Source organism: Zonotrichia albicollis, chromosome 15 (genome assembly GCF_047830755.1).
Source record: "Zonotrichia albicollis isolate bZonAlb1 chromosome 15, bZonAlb1.hap1, whole genome shotgun sequence".
NCBI classification, from domain to species: Eukaryota; Metazoa; Chordata; class Aves; order Passeriformes; family Passerellidae; genus Zonotrichia; species Zonotrichia albicollis.
The window spans coordinates 16,454,284-16,461,148 of NC_133833.1; positions in this window are offsets into that span (position 1 = coordinate 16,454,284).

Consider the following 6,865-nt stretch of genomic DNA (forward strand, 5'->3'; position numbering starts at 1 on the left):
CAGGACAGCTCTTCCTGCTCTGCTGCTGCCCAGGATGGCCTAGAGATGGCAGGGACAGGGAGCAGGAGCAGGGTGGCACTCAGTGACAGTGACCAGCCACCTCTGCCCAGCCCAGGATGAGCTCCAGGAGTGACACAGAACCTGCCTGCGCTCTGCCTCATTATTTCCATCAAATGACAGCAGATGCTGCCCTAAAGGACCACGTGGCATCAGGATGGTGCCCAGCCCCTGAGTGCAGCAGGAACCTGCGCTGCCCCATCCTGGGATAACCCTGGCAAGAGAGCAAGGGGGCCTCTCCTGCCACCCCTCGGGTTTCACAGAGCCTGGTGAGAAAATATTGATTTCCAGCTGCTGCAGAATATGGGGTCACAGCCACCAGCTGCATTTAGCACTGGGAGCTGTCAGAATGTGTGCAGGGAGAGCAGGGAGCTGTGATCCATGAAACCAACAGGAGTCAGGATCCAGGGAACACTGGGGCCACTGCAGTGCAGCTCAAACCCTGTGAGGTTCAGCTGGGAGCTGTCCTCCCACAGCTGCTCTCCCCCTGCTCCATCAGACCCCATCAGAGCTGCCTCCTGCCCTGCCTCCCTCCCTATTCCCTTTCTCTGCTTCTTTCTGCTGCTTTTTTCCCGGGGAAGGTGGGCACGGGCAGCTCTGGACTCATCCCACACCCCAGGGTGCGTCTGCAGGCTGAGCAGCAGCAGCAAGGGGAATAAATTAGCAGCTCCAAGAGGAGCTGGAGGTTTCCACGTGGGAGTTTGTTTCATTTTTAAAGCTGCTGCTGGGGAGGGCTGGGTGCTGCCGCCCGGCCGGGGCCGTGTTTGCATTCAGTGCTGCCATTAATTGCTGCTGGAGATGCTGAGCGTGGGCTGAGCTCTCTGAGGTGACTCAGCTGTCCCCTCCTCGGCACCACAGCCTCGTGGGGTGGCTCTCGTGTGGCCTCAGCTGTCCCCAGTGCCGCCCCATTGAAATTCCAGCTGCTCTGCTGAGAGGATTCTCCCTCTTGGAGCAGCTTTCCTGCAGATGCAGCAGCCTGTGCTGGGGTCTGCTGTCCCCTCCCGTGGCTGGAGCTCTCCCTTGGCTGTCTGTCTTGGTTTGGAAAGACAGGAGTCTGCTAAGGAAGGCAGGAGCCTCCCCTGAAATGCAGAATGTAAACCCTCCCCACCTCTCCCAATTGCTAGAAATTTTAAATTAAGGGGCTCCCAGGCAAAAATATGGGAGCAGGAAATAACAGTTCTTTAATAGGGAAGGAAATAAATAAAAGGATAAAATAAACAATGCAGTTCACTAGACCAACACTGACAGAGTGAGAACCCAACCTGACACCCTGTGGGTCAGGGTGTTGGTGGCAGTCCCATTGGAATTGTGGCTCAGCCCTCCTGCAGTGTCAGGGGTGGTTCTGTTGGAGCAGGGATCCTGTAGAGAAGGATGGATTCTTCCTCTGAAGATCCAGTGGAAGGAGAGGCAGCTGCTGTTCCTCTGGAGAATCCCGTGGAGAAAGCCGTGCTGGTGTCTCAAAACCTCTGGATTATATCTAGGCAGGAATGCTTGGCTCCTCCCTCTGGGCTCACATCTCCCAATGGGATGTTATAGTTCTTATCAGCCATGCAGGGACATTCAATAGCTGTTATCAGCAATGTCCCCTCCTGAGGGAGGTGTGAATGTGGTCACTCAAAGAGAGAGATAAAGCAAATTTTCCACTTGGCAAAGGTAAGTTGCCATACAGATGGTAATGGAAAACATCTTGCATTGCAATTTTCCACACTGTCTCAGGGGGTTTGGGTTGTGGAGGTGCCCAAACCCAGCCCCACTCCCAGCCAGGAGCCCCTCGGGTGGGGTTGTCCCTCCATCAGTACCTCTTGGTGCTCCAGGCAGGTTCAGGAATGCTGGGGGAGCTCTGGGCACTGCCAGGGTCACCTCAGTCCCCGGCAGTCGCTCATCCCATGGTCCCTAGGGAACAGCCAGGCCCTAGGGTTGGGTTGGATGCAGGGAAGGGATGGGACAGGATCCCCAGCCAAGGGGAATTTGCCCCACAGATGGGCTGGGGGCTACTGGGGGGGCAGGAAGCCAGCAGAGAGCAGGGGAAGGGACATTTTTTGGAACTGAGGTTCAGGATCACAGCAGATGGGTGGGAGGTGTTATAAAACAGCATTTCCTCTGCACTGCCTCTCCCTGAGGTCTCTGAGCCCAAAGCCAAGCTCAGTTCCATGGAAGTGAAGCCTGGCATGGATGTTCAGGGGCTCTCTTGGCCATGGAGGTGGCCAGACCTGCTGGGTAGGGCTGAGGGATGGCTGCAGGGCTGTGGGAGCCAGGCTGGAGTGGCAGGGATGGGCTGGCAATGGGATCAGAGCACAGTGACCTGCAGGGAAACGTGCAGGGCTTTGAGCTGCAGCAGCCACCCAGAGCAGGGTGTGTGGGGACCCCTGTGCTCCTCAGGGTTCCTCAGAGACCCTCAGAACTCTGCCCATGCCCTTTTAGTTCCCACTCCTCCTCAGGAGGGCAGGGATGGGAGGTCCCATCCCCTATGGGGGGCTGATGGACAAGCCAGCAGCTCTGAGCTGAGAGAAGCCCCCTCCCTCTCTGGGATGGACATCCCCCAGAACAGCTTCATGCCTGAGCCACAATTTCAGAATTGGATTTGGAATTCCAATTGTGGAACTTCTCCAACCCCACTGGACAAACCTTGGCCATGTCTGAGCTCCCAGCCAGCAGCTCCATATCCCACCAGGGATGCCACCAACCCAGGGTGGCCTGGACCAGCCAAACCCTGCTCAGTTTTTGGCAGCAGAGCAGTGAAACCCCTCCAAGCCCCTCCATAAAAAGGCAGAAGGAACAGAGGGGTCGTGGCCAGCAGCCCAAGGGGCCCTGGATGCTCCTGCATCCCGTGGGATCCCGGCTCCCTGCCTCTGGAGCACAAGGCAGATCTGTTGTCAGGTTTTTCCCTTCAGTAGCTGGAATTTTGCTGAATGTTTTGTCCTGGATCAGCTGAAAACAGCTCCAGTCACTGTTAACAGTTCATTAGCTCGGTTTTGTCGGGAGCTCTTGTTGCTGCTGCCTCGCTCAGGGGGGGAACGGCTCCGCAGAGCCCAGAGCTGCCCAAAGGCTGCTCCTGCTGGGGAGAGGCCTCCAGAGGCCCCTTCCATGGGCTGCACTTGCCTGACCCTGCTCCTGGCATTTAGAACGTGCTGGATTGTGCAAAGCAATCCCAGGGAATTCACAGAATCACTGGGTTGGGAGAGACCTTCAGGATCATTGAGTCCAACCCAGCCCCAACCCCTCAACTAAACCCTGGCACCCAGTGCCACATCCAGGCTTTGTTAAATACACCCAGGGATGGGGACTCCACCACCTCCCTGGGCAGCTATTCCAGAACTTTATCACCTTTCTGTGAAACACTTTTCCCTGATATCCAACCTGAATTTCCCTTGGTGCATCTTGAGGCTGAGCTCTCCCCTTTTCCTGGTGCCTGTCCCAGCCCATTCCCACCTCTCCTCAGGGACACTGCTGGAGTGTTGTCATTATAGTGCAAGAGTTCTATTGTCAGTATGTGGCAATGGTTCCACATTGCTAGAGTTTCACACCTCCTAGATGTTTCTCGTAGGCAGCTCCTCCAGGCACTGACTTGTCCTTGCAGTAACCAACTAACTCCAGTTCCCCTCAGCCAACCAATCCACTCTTTTATAACACTCTTCTGATAGGTGTGGCCTGTTAAAATCAGGCCTGCTCCTAATCTTTAATAATTAACCCAGCCACAACTATTTAGTGGGTAAGATTATTTTCTATACTACCTTTATTTTCTTATGTTCTATCCCCCTACACTGGAGCTCAGCAAAACGTGCTGAGGGTTTTGTCATTTTTGGAGCCTCTCAGTGCCACACCATCAATTCAGGGATGAGAAACCCAGCACAGTTTTGGCTGCTGTCTGTCCATCCCCACTCCTTCTGCCACAGTTGATGTTTTCCCATCTCCAGCTCTGTGCCTTCCCATTTCCCGCATGGGGAGCAGGGGTTTCATTACCAGCAATGTCCTTTCCTGGCTGCCCTCCTATTTATGGCAGTCCTTCTTTTTTATAGCCAATTTTGTAGAGTGCCCAGCAGTTAGCTCAACTGCTTCCTTTCATTTCGGCATTATTGCCAATTTCCTGTTCCACGGGCTAAATTTATCACTTCTTTAATTGTTTGATAACTCCAGGAACCAGCTGAGAGTCACCCTGCCCTGTGCCAGCCCCTTCCTGGGGGAGGGCCCCACACTCCACCTCCAGCATGTCTTGGTGAGGAAGATTCCAGCCTCAGAGCCATTCCCAGCCTCTCCCGGGTGCTTTTGGCCTCCTTTCTCTCAGTTTAATTTGCCCAGCCCAGTTCAGCATCCGTGCCTTGGTCCATTGCCAGCTCATCCTGGGAATCCTTGTGGGGTGTGAGGGCTGCCCAAAGCTTTTCCTGCAGCACTGTCAGCGCTCCCAGCTCTGGCCTCAGCTTAGACCCAGCCCAGGGAAGATGCCAGGACTTGGGCCGGGTGGGTTTCAGCCCATGGCACCCCTCCCTGCCTGGCTTTGTGCTGAGCAGCAGAGCAGAGGATGGATTCTGTGGGGTCAGGACAGCACAGCCCTTCCCAAAGATTGCTCCAGGGAATGAGGCCATTTCCCACCCCAGAGCTCTGTGAGTTCTGTAGAGTCCCTGAGGACTCTCTGGGTACCTGTGCAGGGCTCCAGCAGCATCCTGGCTGCTGCTCCCAGCCGCAGGCCTGGCAGGGAGAGCTGCACACCAGTTCTGGTGCTTCCTGCTCCAACACACATTTCCCTCCTGACTGCAGGCTTTGCTGGGAACCTTCCAGTTTTTCTCCTCGATTGGGCTGGAGCTGCTCTGTACTGCCTGCAGAGCTTGCTCTGGATTCGTGGTGCTTCTTGCATCTCCTGACTGCACCTGGATCCCCATTCCCTCCCTGTGCCTGCAGCACAGCTGGCTGGGGCTCCCTGGCACCAGCCCTGGCACAGGGGCCCATCCTGGTCCCAGTGCCCTCCCCTGGCACCAGCCCTGGTCCCAGTGCCCTCCTCCCAGTGCTGCTGCAGCAAGCTGGGCTCTGGGGTAGGGTGGATGCCTGGAACCCAATCCCAAAGTAGATCCCATACATTTTCCATTCTTTCCATGTTATCCCATTCCAGGAGCATGGCATGGAGGTTGTGTCTCAGGAAGAGCAGTTTGAGCACACCAGTGTGCAGGGAAGAGCACACCAGTGTGCAGGGAGGTTTGGGCTCTGCTGCCCCAGGGCTCCACTCCGCCCCATCACAGCTCAGTGACACGCTGCCAAGGCTTTCTGCTGGATAATGCCAAAATTCCCAAGACATGCAGGGCAGTGATCACAGCCCCGAGGCTGCCAGAGCTCCAGGAACATTGGGACGATGCCCCAGGCTCAGGGTGGGGTTGTTGGGATGTGCTGTGCGGCAGCAGGAGCTGAAATGGGTGATCCCTGTTGGTCCCTCTCCATCAGCGCAGCCCTGCTGTCACAGAGGGGGTCAGGCATCCCATCTATGCCTCCCAGGAGCTCCACACCTTATCCTTGCCCTGCCCAATCCTCATCCATCCAATTTGGGCCGGTTTGTTTTCCTCGGTGCTCCTTTGATGCATGAATTAAATGGGTTGGGTGCTGTGAGAGCTCCCTGTGTGAAACCCCCCAGCCCAGGGGGGAGCAGCCTCTGCTCATTGAGGTCCTGCCCCAGCCTTTTTGTGCCTCCCAAACCACCCAGGTCCCGCAGTGCTGGAGGTGACACCTCCCTCAGAAGGGGAATTTGGAGACACAGAATTACCAGGGGGCTTCACGCCTTGCATTGTTAGTGCTTGTCAAATATTTATGAAAAAACAATCTGGGGATAATTAATTCAGCAGCAATGGCAAAGCCCTGGCTGAGATTTATGGGATGGATGTGATTGGAGCACGGACAGAGCTGTGCCAAGCCCAGGGAAGTGCATCATCAATAATAGATTTGTCAATAGATGAAAACATCAGCAGATAAACTAGCCTTGAGTGCCACCTGGCCAGCACATCCCCGCAGCCACCCGTGGCCAGCGCCTGGCAAGCAGCTCCCAGTGCCACCTTTCCCTGCTGGCATCCTGGGGACTGTCAGAACTCAGTACATCCCTCTGGGTGTCCAGAGTTGCTGAGGACCCCTTCAGGGGGCTCAGAGACCCTGGCATGCAGCCCAGAACACCTGTGGGTTTGATTTTGACCCATGGAGCAAATTACCAGCTTTGTGTGAGGACATGAAAGTCACAGAAGTTTGAATAGTATAATAATAAAATTATCACTGGGTGAAAATGTAGATTTTAGGATTTTTGCTATGAGGGTTATGGGGACAAGATGGAGGAATCTGGGCATGTCTAGCCTTTCTTCTTCTTCTTGGTCTCCATTTTCTGCTGTGATGCTGGCACTTTGGGATTGGTTTAGAGTAGAAGTGCACTGTCTAACACAGGTGATAGGTATTGGGAATTAAGTGTAAATATGTTATACGTAGTTTGTAGTATAAAAGGACAACACTGCCTTGGGGGTGGTCAGAGTGCCTGTGGCTGCCTTGCTGAGCAGATCTCGGCTGGGCAGAAAGAAAATTTTATAGACAAGGATTAATAAACAACCTCAAGACCGAAAACTGAAGAGTCCAAACTCGTTCTTCAGCCACACGGGCCGAAACAGGGACATCCTGCACATCTCGGGGCAGCAAATATCAACAGCAACCCGAGAGGGGACCGTGTCCACCTCCAGAGCCATCTCAGAGCCTCCCCCAGAGCCACCAGCACAGTGGGGACAAGGGACCAGACACAGCCTGGGGGCAGCCCGGCCGAAAGGAGCCCCAGCTCTGGCCGGGTGCCACCATCCCT